This window comes from Cyanistes caeruleus, chromosome 2 (assembly GCF_971803275.1).
Source record: "Cyanistes caeruleus chromosome 2, bCyaCae1.hap1.1, whole genome shotgun sequence".
Taxonomy (NCBI): domain Eukaryota; kingdom Metazoa; phylum Chordata; class Aves; order Passeriformes; family Paridae; genus Cyanistes; species Cyanistes caeruleus.
Window position 1 is genome coordinate 10,676,573 of NC_141702.1, and position 13,768 is coordinate 10,690,340.

Genomic DNA, 13,768 nt, shown 5'->3' on the forward strand with positions numbered 1-13,768 from the left:
TGACTAAAGCTATTTTCAAAATTAGGGTGTTATTTTGTACACATTTTCACGTATGAAAGGGATTGCACAGTTCAATTTTTTCATATTTCTTTGGAGTTTAGATATAGAAGTTCCAACTCTTTATGTATAATTTTTTTTGAAAACAAACAAACAAACATTTTATCCTTTATGAGGAGAAGTCAAAAGTGAAATAGAAAAGTTTTAAATAACTAAGTTTTCCAGGACAGTTTTTTTCTTTACCAGATTCCTGACGATGTTCCACTTTAATTCTAATATGAATTGTTATTATTCACTCCTTCCCCACTATACATACAGGTCTGTTACTCACACAACTAAAGTAACCAGAAAAAGATTCAGATTACTTCTTACCAGCAATGGAAAGGCTGAATGGAGAAAGAAGCTAGGAAAGAAGGGGGCAATTTTAAGTCTAAGGCCCTTTAAATGTGCTTTTGCTGTACTTTAGCAATGATCAAGTAAGGTGTAAGAACAAGAGCAGTTGGTCACAGCAGTTTTTCGAGTGATTGCCTGAAGAGTGAATTTAATGTTTTATCACAGAACATGTGATTGAGAAATCTCACTGGCACAGTTTGTGCACATGGAAAGGAACTGATGTAGCATTTCTCTGTACAGCATTCCCAAGTGATCCTCAGAAAGTCATCCAGTTATTTAACAGATAAACTAGATTTCTTTTTTTTTTTTTTTTCACATGTACAAATAACTAATGCTGAAAGATATCTTTCTTCTGTTTCCTATATTGTTACACAGGTGGTTCATTCATTGAAAACACCCTCTGCTGTTCCAGATAAATTATTGTACAAACAAACAATGGAAACCTCTGCTCTGGCAACTGAAAAGAAAGATCCCAGCCATTGCATTTGTACAGTTTCTCCAGCTTTATTCACTCTTTTCAATCAAATCCTTCTGTGAATCAAAAAGAATTAGCCATAAGCCATTTTAAACAAAAGATGTACATCTGGAAAGAGATTACCTAAGCACAAATGTACAACAGAAATCTGCGAGTCACAAAATTATAATCTTTCTGCATTCTTGAAGTCTTATGCCAAAATGCTTTGCTTATATTGTAAGTTTTCTCTTTGGGCCTCCTCTGTCTATACTCTCATGAAATGGACTTTTCAACATGAGGAAGGAAATCTGGCTCTAGATATTTAGCTGGATGGACCAACCTGTTCATTTTCATCCTCTGGGCCATGATGATCTTCTCTAGTGAAGATGTGGCAGTAGCCAGTATAAAATCAGTTTTCATGTTTTCAATTTCTCTTTTAAAAACATTTTTCACATCTTATTAGTTTTTCACTCAGCCAATAAAAGCTGCTTATGCATAAGGCTTTCAGTACTACTTTTAACCTGATTTTCTTAGGGGAATAATAGCAGAATTCAGTGTATTCAACTTCTTCCTAAAACTCAGGCATCTAAAAGTAGTAGACACCTCCCCTACTAGCTGAAGATATCCCACAGATGCTTTGCAAATTTTGCTGGTCATGCAATGCCAGAGATGTCTGCTGTTGGGACACGGTGCTTGACTCTTCCCCACACTGTGAGTGAGGACAGTAGAGTATAAATGCTGCCTCCCTTCTCCTCAGAAACTGTGGTTAGTGTGCTCAGAACTAGAACTTCCTCTTGATTTTGATGACTGGTTTCAGCCACATTTGATACAATTTTTGGAGATGAAGTTCCATCATGCACTGTGAAAACAAACATCGAGGTGAAGGTAAGAAGCCTTATTAGTGGTGCTGAAGGAAAAAACACAAATTCCACTCTCCCCAAAAACCAGAGAAAAATTTCATGTGACCATAATTAGTCACTGGAGGATGCAGAATACTAATACTCTAAGGACTATGTGATTTCTAATAACTTATTTAGCCTCACTTTGGAATATTCATAGCATCTCTCCCCCATGTCTAATGACCATCAAGAGTGAATTAGAGCTGTAACATTTGGATTTTTCATCTAAAACTGTAAGTCAACCATGAAACACAAACCTGTCAGAAAAAAGGCTTAATTTCCTTGACTATCATGAAATGATCTCTCTTAACTACTTCAACTACACTTTTTATTAAAGTCTAAAAAAACCCCATTTTTTTATTTTTTCCTGTTATGAAATGATTATTTGAAAAAAATTGAGTGAATTTAAAAAAAAAATAAAATAAGATTGTGGGGAGCCTGTAAAAAAGGAAGGCATAAAACATTGATGGAAGTGTATTACTGGGACTGACATACTCAGCTTTGGTAAAACTGTTCTAGTAGAAAATAGAATATTTCACCCTTTGCTATGCTGTATTTAGTAGCCATAAACTGGACTTTACACATGTGAAGGGGGTAATGCAGGATGCCTACACAAACTATGGGTTGCAGTCACTCAGAAATTCCAAAAAAGTAGGAAGGGCAGTAGTGGTTCTCCATGCTCCTCAAACATCTCAGTGATTTTGTTCCATGATTAGCACTCCTCAAACTCAACTTTTTAAATGGTGAGAAGAAGGCTAGGACAGAACATACCTTTGATTTTAAATAGAATGAAATAAAAACTAGCTTAAGGAGAATCAGAAGATCAGTGCTAAAATAGCTGAGAAACTTTTGGAATAAATACTAGGAATAAAAAATATGTTTGCAAATGTTATATATGTTTTATGATGGACTCTTACTAAAATGGGCAAGGGGAAAGAATCTAATTTTCTTTGCATTTTATTGAACAGGGCAGCCAGAAGTACTCCCACATGCTCTAGAATATAGATAAAAGCCAAGGCTGGAGTAGCACCAACATCAGATATTAGACTGGAAATCAGTTAGAGTCTTTGATTTTCCACAGGCCAACTGTACAAATTTTACAGGAGCACAAAATGAGTTTCATTCCATTCTTCCTCAAGGTCCCAAGAGGCCTTTGAAAAGAGTTAAGAAATTTTTGCAAGGTGGTGTTCAGTTGCACCTTTCATAAAGAGAAAACAGAAAGCAAACCACTGCTTGTGCAATAAAATAGCATTGTACTTCTTTGGGAGCATTCTGCTGTGGTTTCTTTGAACTCTGTCAGCTTCCACTTTGAGATAGCCAGGCCCCCTAATGCAAGTGCCCAATTTTCCAGCACGGTCTGTGGTACAAATGGATGCATTTGTGTAGAGAAGTTCTGTCTGTGTGACTTATATACCCACAGGAGAAGGAAGAATTTAACCCAGGAACTCTAGTTTACTACGTCCAGGACATTTACACAGAAGTTCAGGACTTATTTTAGGTGAGCTGCTTGAGCTTACACATTCATCAGAGACCCATACTTTGAAACTCTCATCACATATTTTGTCAGAGTTACTTGACTTTGTATTACTCATTCACAGAGTACTGAAATGTTTGAAGACCTGTCTGGATTCATTTACTCAATGGAACAAATAACCCAGTGACTGGTTTCGTTTTTAATGTTTGTTTCTATAGTAGAATCTCATGAATAAATATGATTACTGTTATAGATTCCTGGATTAATTAAAAGGGATTAGTGTATTTTCCAAGATATTTCTTGTTTTTGTGAAAGTAGCAAGACTTAGACTCCTGCACCCATCTCTTTTTATGTATCTGAGATATCTTGTAATACATCTGCTGAGAGCCATTGTTTTAAAATGCAGTCACTTCACTGATCTTAAAATTTATTATGTGTATACCAGGTGGATAAGTGTTTTTAAGAAACTACTTTTGCAGCTGTGTTTTTTGGTGATTGTTTTCCTTTTACATTTATATTTCACATACGTTCTTTATTAACAGAGAGAGAAAAGCAAAAATGTGAAGATCCTGTCCTTTCCTTAGAGTTCGTTTTGGAGCTGTATCAAGGGTATATTGAGCAGCCTTTTTTCAATCTATGAATTTATGAATGGATGATTTTATGAAATACAACTTTAACTTCTATTATAATATAATCTTCATTCCCTTCATGACAGTTTTTCTGTAGATTTGCCCCTTGCTTTAGTCTCCTGTAGGATGACAGGAATGATCATGCCCAATTCCATCCACTGTACGGTGTGACATCCATCAGGTGATCAGATAAGCACTGGCTGAGTGCAATCAGCTCCTTCTGAAATCAATGCCTGAATGCTTTTTCTGGGCAGTGGGTGCATGATCTACTCCCAGGGCAAGCTTGTTTGGTCTTCTCATCTGTCTCCTGACTCTAAAGCTGGTTTCAAACTTCTTTCCTTTCCATATTAGAAAGTGAACTGGACAGCCATTTGAAGTTCTTTTTCTGCAGCAGGAGTAAGCTGCTATTAATTTATCAGGGTCTTGTCTACAAAATTAATTAATTTCCATTAAATACTCCTTTTGTTGGTTTGGAGGTAAAACTATTTTTCCCCCCAGGAAAACTTAGCAAGAAAAGGTACAAAAAAACCCCTAGCAGAGGCAGATCCATCGTCCAGCCAGCTTCTGTTTCGCCCGGTGCAGAAGCAGAGCTGGGTGTAGTGAGGTCTGTGCTGAGATCCGTGCTGGAGAGGCTGGTCCCTGCTCCAGGCAGGGAGGAGAGGTGCGGGCATCACCAGGTGGCGCTGGAAGATGCTGCGTGCCGAGCCCACCCCGCTCGCCTCCGGGGAAAGTGCTGGAAAAGCTGTCAGGAGAAACATCGGAGTTCCCTTCTTGCTGCAATTTCCCCTGAAGGGCTATTCGGTTTCCTGGAAACTGTTTCCTCGGAAGCTGGGTTTGAGTGGAGGCTTCAGAGAATCGTAGAATCATAGAAAATTTGGGTTGGAAGGGACGTGGAAGATCATCTAGCTCCAATCCACACGATATGGGCAGGAACCTTCCACTAGACCAGGATGCTCAAAGCCCCAACCTGTCCTTGAACACTGCCAGGGAAGGGGCATCCACAGCTTCTCTGGGAAATCTGTGCCAGAGCTTCACCACCCTCCCCGTAAAGAATTTATCCCTAAAATCTGATCTAAACCTAGTCTCAGTTTGAAGGCAAACTCCTGTGTTATATCACTACATGCCATGGTAAACAGGTCCTCTCCAAACTCCTTGTGGGCCCCTTTTGGGTCCTGAAAGGCTGCAATAAGGTCGCCCAAGGGAGCGGTGTTCAGGATCCCGCTGCTGGTAAAGGCCTGGAGCAGGAAACCTTCAGCCCTCCTGCTGCATCAAAAACACACAACAGGTCAGCAGGGATCACTAAACCTTGGGGTCTGAGCCTTGGACCTGCCTGCTTGAACCTGCCTGGCTGGCTGGCCAACTTAACCTAACACTTAAATATAAATGTCTGAAAATATTGGCTCCTGTGTGGCTGAATAAATTCTGCTCAACTTTGTGATTGGACTGTATTGTATTGCATAATGTACTGTGACTTAGTGTTTTTTAGTTGGTGGTGTCCCCAGGCACCTTACAGCCTGATAACTGTGTGTCAATTCTACCTGTGTGCTTTGAAACGTTTCCATTTCAGAATTAAAATTAAATAAATAAACAAATAAATAAAAGAAAATCAATACCAAACCCCCAAACATCACCAGCAATTGAAACACCACCTCCCCCCCACCCAAAATGCAATAGAATTGTGAATATTATTTGGGACCAAAAGATGAGAAGACTGTTTATATATCTAAAACTATTTGAGAATCACCAGAGTTGAGATGACCTTCCTTGTGATATATGAGTACTTGAGGAGATTTTTCATACTTAATTTTCAATTAAAAATGTATCTTTTAAAATTTTGTTGTTGTTTATAGAATCACAGAATCACAGAATGTGCTGATTTGGAAGGGCCCCATCAGGATCATTGAGTCCAGCCCCTGGCCCTGCCCGACACCATCCCGAGTCACACCATGCTCCTGACAGTGCTGTCCAAACACTTGGGCTCTCCAAAGCTTGGTGCTGTGATCACTGCCCTGGGGAGCCTGTTCCAGTGCCCAGCAACCCTCTGAGTGAAAAATATCTTTGATATCTTTTCTGATATCAAATCTAAACCTCCCCTGATGCGAATCCATTCCCTTGGATCCTATCCCTGGTCATGACAGAGCAGAGATCAGTGTCTGTCCCTCTCTTCCCCTCCAACGAAGCTGTGACTGCAGCAAGGTCTCCCCTCAGTCTCCTTGGGCTGAACAGACCAAGTGACCTCAGGTGCTCCTCACATGACTTCCCCTCAAGGCCCTTCACCATCCCCATGGCCTCCCTAGGACACTCTCTGATAGTTCAATATCTTATATTGTAGCACCCAAAACTACACACAATATTCAAGATAAGGCCTCACCAGTTGTTTAGAAACATAAGAAAAAGTCTAAGAGAAATTTGAAAGCATCCTGTGTTTCTTCTTTCTGAGAAAATGGCAGCATCCATTTACTTTTAACCTTTCATAGCAAATATTTACTGTTTTGGCTATTTGGAGCAGTTAACTATAAGAGGACTATAACAGTCTCTTGCCAGGACTTTAAAATGAACATATTTCTCTGCTTTCTTTCCTGTTTCCTAAGAGTTCATGCATTCTTTTCCAGTCACAGTTGGTTGGGGAGTCTGATTTGTGTTCAGTATTAGTGCCCTGAGAAAAAGGTGCCACCTCTCACATTATTAAAATCACTCCCTGCAGCCTCAGGGGATCTCTATATGTCTCTGCTTCTTGTATGACCCCTCTTGATCCTGTCTGCCTTGTAAAATTTGACTGGATCACAGCTCAAAGGGCTGTGGTGATGTACTGTCTGATTTTAACCCCTTGATGGCCTCAGAGAAGTCCCTGCAGGCAGACATGCAGGTGCCCATCTGGGGCAGTGTGTGGTGAGGTGCAGAGCAGCGTGGCTCAGCTCCAGCAGAGCGCTTACACCAGCTGCTCACACCCAGCCACCTGCACTCCGAGCTGCATTCAGATTTATGGCTAGAGCTGGCCTGAGAATGGGGATAGGTAATCCAAACAGGGTGTTTATTTTACACTGGAGTGGGTTATTCACAAAGGTTTGCTCAGTCTGATGGAGTCACTCCCAAAGGCCCACCTTGCCTCTCTCCCTGTTGAGGATGTGTCTAGAGAGATCAAGCTTGTGGTGATGAAGTAAAGCTTTATGAACACTCTCAAAAATGTCATGCAAATTGTATTTTTCTAATCTGCTGCAGTTCTTGACCTCTGGGTACTGCTTCTGAAATGTTCTAAGGCATTCCAGCATTTTCTAAAGTGTTGCTGTTTCAGTTAATCCTCGGGTGGATGATGTAGTATATTGAACCATGGGTACAGCTGAAACCTCCTTTCCATGCTGGTGTTAAAGACAGCGCTATCCTTGCAGGCTTTCAATTGTTCCTCCAGTTCACTGACTGAGGGGTGTGACTGTCAGGTCTGTGTATCATATGAACTGCATTCTTTCAGTAATAATTTGAGCAAAGATGATGCAGATGATGTTAAAGTAGCTTTATGCCTTTCAGCAGTTTTTACCTCAGCCAAATACAGTGACAAAGTTTGTGTTGAACAAGTGAAGAGTAAGATACTAACACAGAGTGTGCGTTTACAGCAAAGGTGAAATCTAGATTATAAAACATTAATATGGTGATACATGACCCTAGGATATTTTAGTATTAGTATAAATGCATTCAAGAATGTATCAGAGCATCTATTTTTGAACATTTTATACACTCCATATTCTTGATTTTAAAGCTATTCTCTTCAAAGTGTTCTAAATTTTGTTCAGTGTGCAGAAATAAACTGGGGATTTATCCTTTTGGCATTCATAATCTTATGGCAAAAGGTGAGGACGGGATCTTGGTGGACTGAAGGACTGAGGGTGATTGGTAGCAACTGGCTCCCTAATAGTTTATCTGTGATACATGAGTGTGCTGTGATGGTGGATCCAAGGCAAGAGGATTAATTTAGGAGTTTTCAAACGTCTCCTAGTTCTGTGCTTGGATTTTGATAATTTGTTGTAGTTGTGGCTAGTACTTTTCAAGACAACTTTCCAGTGCTCTCTCTGATCAGTTCTTCCAGTATATAAGAGATATTTCTTCCACAAGATGATAACTCTGGCATTTGAGCATTGCTTCAAATAAAGAATCATTTTATTTGGCAATACTTGTCCCTTACAGTCAGATTATCTGGTGATCTTTGTCCTGTGTGATTTAGTAAATTTAGTAAATTTTAGTAAATTTAGCCAGAAGCTTTAAATACTCTTCATCCTGCCTGAGCTCGTCTAATCAAAGCAAAAAAACCATGCAGGTAGTCAAAGTATTTATTTTTTATTTCTGTGTGAAATATTAAACTACTGACTTTTGTCTGCTGAAGTATGAAAAGTACATCTTATACTTATTTTGACCTAGATTTTAGAACCAATAGACAATTTTTAATAAGTCAAATGATACACAAACAAAAAAACAGCTTAAGATTGACAGCAATTGATTTTTTTCCTGTATGTTTTCTCTGCGATTCATAATAACAGCATCTAAATTTCTGTCAGAGAAGCTTTTGTGCCATTTGGACTGCACATCTGTGAAAGTTACTCTCTATCCAGAGGGAGGTTTTGACTGACCATCATAGAAAGGGAATGGTTTCCTAGGGGAAAGGAGTCCACTGGTATCAAGTTCGTGTCCTCCTATACAGCTGCTGATTCACAAACGCAAAAAAAAAATTTAAAAAATCTGGGAATGAAGGTCTTTGAAACACCTTTTGTGAATGATCATTTCACGTAGTGTTGTAGCAAAGAGATGGAGGAGGATAAAATTCTTTCTTCAGCTCACATCTGTCATTGTCTTTTCAAGCACAGCATCAGTATAGAGAAAAGTCCTGTTTTGATCCTTAATCATGGCATGCATTTTAATCCTCCAAAGCCTAGAGATTTTTTTGCTTTTGGATAAAAGAGACAAATTGGAAAACACATGCTGAAGCTGTGCAGATTCTGAGCTGGAATAACTCCTGAAGGATGCTGGGCCTGATGGGAATTCAAAAGCCTGACCTTCTTCCCAGCTTCAAGCTTCCTCTCCCAGGCATGCAGAAAATGTGTTATTCACTCTCTGACCCTTTGCACAATGGGCTGATCTTCCCCTCAAATAAGTCAGCCCAGCATGAGAGCAGCATATGGAGCCTTTGGGGCCTTCCCCTGTCCAAAAAATTGTGTCATTTTTAGGCAGCACAGGACTCCCAGTTATATGGACCTTCCTCACACTGAAGTATCCAGACTCTCATTGACTTCTGTGTAAAGGGGTCTGGGCATTAAGCTTGCCTCTTGGGAAACAGAATCTAAATAAGGAGAGTTATGTAGATCCCTGAGACTCTGTAACATAGGAATTACTCATGCAAATGCAACATTTAGACTATTTTAAATGCACACCAGTTGGAATACACAGAGTGGTATTTTGCAGTTTCCCTGCAGTGGAGCTTCTGTGTGTGCAAAGTAGCTGGTGATGTGGCAGTGCCACAGGGAATTGCAGTTCCTGAAGTGGGACAGCAGAGAAAGGTTTGGAAAGGCTGAGGCAAAGCAGCTCTTTGGAGAAGAAGATCTTTGTATAGTAAATTGTGATATTAAGCTTTCCCTCTGAGTGTGTTAGAATTGCCATCAAATCATGAACATAATAACTTATGAGAATTTTACCTGCATTGCCTTGGGAAAGAGTTTGCTATACGTTATTGTGGAAGGAAAAATACGAATTTTTTGTAGGTAGAGGAAGACATGGCATGAGTTTTCCAGCTTCTGCAGTCCTGCCCTAATGCATCTAAGATTGATTTAAAAAACTTCAGTTCTTCTTTCAGCTTTGCTCATGAATAAACACAGGTGTTGGTGATGTCCCATCCAACTGCCCCCAAAAGGACATGAGAATCTGGACTCTCTTTTGTAAAACAAACCAAAACAAAACAAATCTCCAAAATGCTATATAAAATCCTGAGATGATCTTAATGAAGAAATACCAGATCCTAGAGCCAGATACACTGTGATGGGTGAAGGCAGATTTACACAATTAGAGAGCTAAAACTCTGTAGGTGCTTCTCGGCATGGCACACAGTGATGGAAGAGGTTTGTCCTGCTTGCAAATCCATACCTCACTATCCCTATGTGTTAGTTATGAGCAAACTATAATAATGGATCTGTCAGATAACCAGTCCAAATACCTTCCTCTTACTAGAAAATATACCAGAGACTGTGAAAAATTGTAACATCAACAGGAGCTTTCAAAGTAAAAAAAAAAAATCTCCTTTGTTTTGCTCATTCCAAAATGCTATTCATGCAAAGGTTACTGGGAAAAACCAACCTTAAAGCAAAACAGATTCATCCCCATGGTTATGTACCACTATATGTGCTCTCTACAAATCAGGGTGTGTAATGATGGGACTGACCTCGGAGTGTGGGAGGCAAATAGGTACAACAGGTCACCATCTTCCTGCAGGAGAAACTTCTCCTGGAAACAGGCAAGCCAGGCGGTGTGCATTTTAATTAAAATCACATCATGGGCATTTAAGTTTTCAAAAATTATTAGTATGACAGAGGTTACCTTTTCTTGTGACTACTATTATTACTGTCAGACTGCCTGCTTCAAGTGGGGGGCTGAAGGTTACATATGGGATGGGGAACGTAAAGCTAGCTGGAAGGGGTTAGTACACGGGGCCGTAGCCTTGGAATGCTCTCTGTTGGCCAGAGCTCTCTTGCTGTCTTGTCTACAGCTGTACAAAAGACCCCATGGGACATCATGAGCAGCCCTCAGCAGTGACTGCAGCGCTATAAACTGCAGGTGACTCTGGTCAAATCCAATTTCTCTTCCTGAACAGAGCGCATGCTATCACTGCTGCATATTCCTTGCCAAGGTAAACAGGGGTAACAAACCTACAGATTATTCTAGAGAATTTCATTCAAATGTGGGCTTGGTATTGTTGCACTTCTTTTAATAATTTTGAACTGTTTGAATTTCTATGCTTGTAATTCAGGCTGATGGGCCATGATGAAATAAGATGATGTTGGGGTGTCTATAAATAGATTTACAGATGCAAAGATGAGCTGTTCAGCTTAGTAAAGGAAACATTTTAATGTAGGAAACTTAGGACTCACAAAGAGTCTTTCTAGGAATGCCTTATTTTATTTTTTTTTTACTATTCATAATAACATTCCTGTGATTCATCGATGTGCATTTTACAAATTAAGCCGTGCCACAAAAGGCTGAAATGACCTACCCAAGGCTGTACAAATAATTGTGGTACAGTCAGCAGTTGACTTATGCTCCAAATCTCTGTTCCATTCTACTATATTATTCTTTGGCATCCAGCAAAAGCTTGTGCCTTGAAAAGTCTTCCATTCTCAAACCAGGTTTTGTTTCAGCTCTGAGGAGCAAAACCACTTTAAAACAGAGACACAAGCAGCATACATCTTTGGGGAAAAGTTTAAAAAAAGCACAAGAAAAACAAATTATTTCATAGTTTAAAATTCCACTTTGAAGTGCATTTTGGTGATTATCAGATAAATCCCTAAGAAGAGAATTGGAATGACACTATATATGTGCTTGAAACAGTTCTCTCTTTAATGGATCTTTTGGAACTTGCCTAAGTTGCCATAAGAAGTCCGTTTTTATCATGCTGTACTGTAAATATTTTAGTACTGAAATTGGCTTTTAATAAAATTAACTGCAAGTTCAAAATGTTTAATGGACTCCATGGCAGTAAAATTAAGAAGAATGTCATTTTGTCTCTTTAATGTGCCCCGAAACATTCTTGCATTGAATTAGAACGCTGATTGTTATTTTTCAGCTCAGGACTTGGCAGGTGTGTAATGTGACTCCTGATAGCAGCACAGCAGATTACATTCTCCTATAAAACCATTTCTAAGGGACTTGGCACAAAAACTGTTATTACATGTCTGCAGGTGTTTAGTAATTGGATTAATGCAGAGCAGAAGGAATGTCTGATGCCCCAGCAGTGAGAAATGTTGAGGAAAGACACATTCATTTCTAAGAGTAACCTGGAATGCATGATGACAGCCTGTTCACACACACAGAGCCAGATCTAAGCCTGAAAGTTTAAAATTAACTGCTGTGAGCAATCACCTTCCAGAGGAAAGTTTATCCAAACCTAAATACAATAACAGGAGCTCTGTAAGTAAGGAGGTAGGGAGCTTTGGGCTGTTTTGATCCTATTCCAAAAGTAACTTGCATAACCTTAGAAAAAGTTCTTATGCATATCACGAATCCCTAAAATCCTAGGTGTCTGATAAAAATGTCCTTGATAAACATATAGACCCTCAAAATTCTGTAAAGGTATAGACAATATATTTTAATCTCTGATTAAGGGTTTTCAGGACAAAATGATGTTCTTTTAAATATCGTGTTCATGAATTAGAAAGGCTTTTGTAATGGCCAGGGACTTAAAACAGATATTTTCTGTATTGATGAAAATATCTCAGCTTAGGTCCTGAGGGTACTCAGCAAAGCATTCCCATGCAATCTTTAAATTCACTAAGTTTTGATGTACAACTGATACGTTGTCCTCAAAAATTAACTTGAACATGGGTACTGTTTTAAAAACCATCTTTTACCCACATGGTTTATACATTAATTTTAACAGCAGAGGGATCTAGGAATAAAAAGCAATTATTTTTTTTATCTTGTGCTGGAAGGAACAGACCCATGAGAGAAAGCTTTCTACTGCTAGGGCTCCTGGGAGGACAGAAGTGATGTAGACCCAGTGAGGACACTTCGAGAAGTATTGACTTTCTTATCTGTCAGGAAATAAAGGTACTGAGGTGTCTGAGCACTCTGCTTTTTGCTGTTTCCTCTGGAAGCAGCTCTAACTTTCTGCAGGTAGGACTGACCAGAGCCACGTAATGGGCTCCTGGCTAATTAAAAAAGCTACTATGTTTAAATAAAATTCATGACTCAGACACTTTGGGGTTTCTGCAGTACTATTTCCAGACCATGGAGATGTCTCAGGTGAGGATTTCAGTCGTTTGACTTCTGCTTCATCTGTCTAACCTTATGGATAACACGAGGAGTGGGTGAAACTCCAATTTATGTTGGTTGATCAGAACTATAATTTACTGAAATGAGTGGGGGATTAATTTCAAGAATAAGTTATATGCATTATTTATATTCTCTCTATGAATTTATTAGAAAATAAGAATCATAAGAGAGGAGTATATAGTATAAAAAAATTTTAATTTTATACGTATAAAAAAATTTAATTTTATACGTATAAAAAAATTTAATTTTATACGTATAAAAAAAATTTAATTGCACCACATTGCTTACAGAAAAGAGCCTTCCTTGGGAAATTTAATCAAAATATCCCTAATTTTTGGGAATGAAACTTGGAGATTTTTACCAAATAGTAAAAGCTTCTTTTTAAAACCTATACAATTAATATAATTTCATTGGGGATCAGGAGTTTAATGACCATGGAGCAAATAGAAGCCTCATGGAGGCTGTTAAGAGCTCTGCACTGACTTCCAGACGCAAGTCACAGGCCACCCCCACTGCAATTAAATTTGTCAAACAACTTCTGTTATAGCTTTGTCTTTTACAGGCACAGAGCCCTCCCTGGGCTTGATCTTGATAAGAGAGGACATGGACCATAGGGGGTTGACTGCATGTAGAGCAGAGCTCATATTGCACAGAGAAGTGCAGATGCACAATCTACTGGTTTGAGAGCTCTTCAGAATGAAAGGTTCAGCTTCTGTGAAGCTCAGGAATGCTGCATCACCATTCCCTTCACAGAGGTGGCTGTGCCTCAGTTTAAATCCTTTTTGTGCATTGCATGAGGCTCTAGTGTGGAGGGTCCATTTCATGTGGTATGGGGAATGCTTCATTTGAATTTTCCAGATTTCAGATGTTTGACTTTGGAGCTTTAAAACTGCTTCCCCAT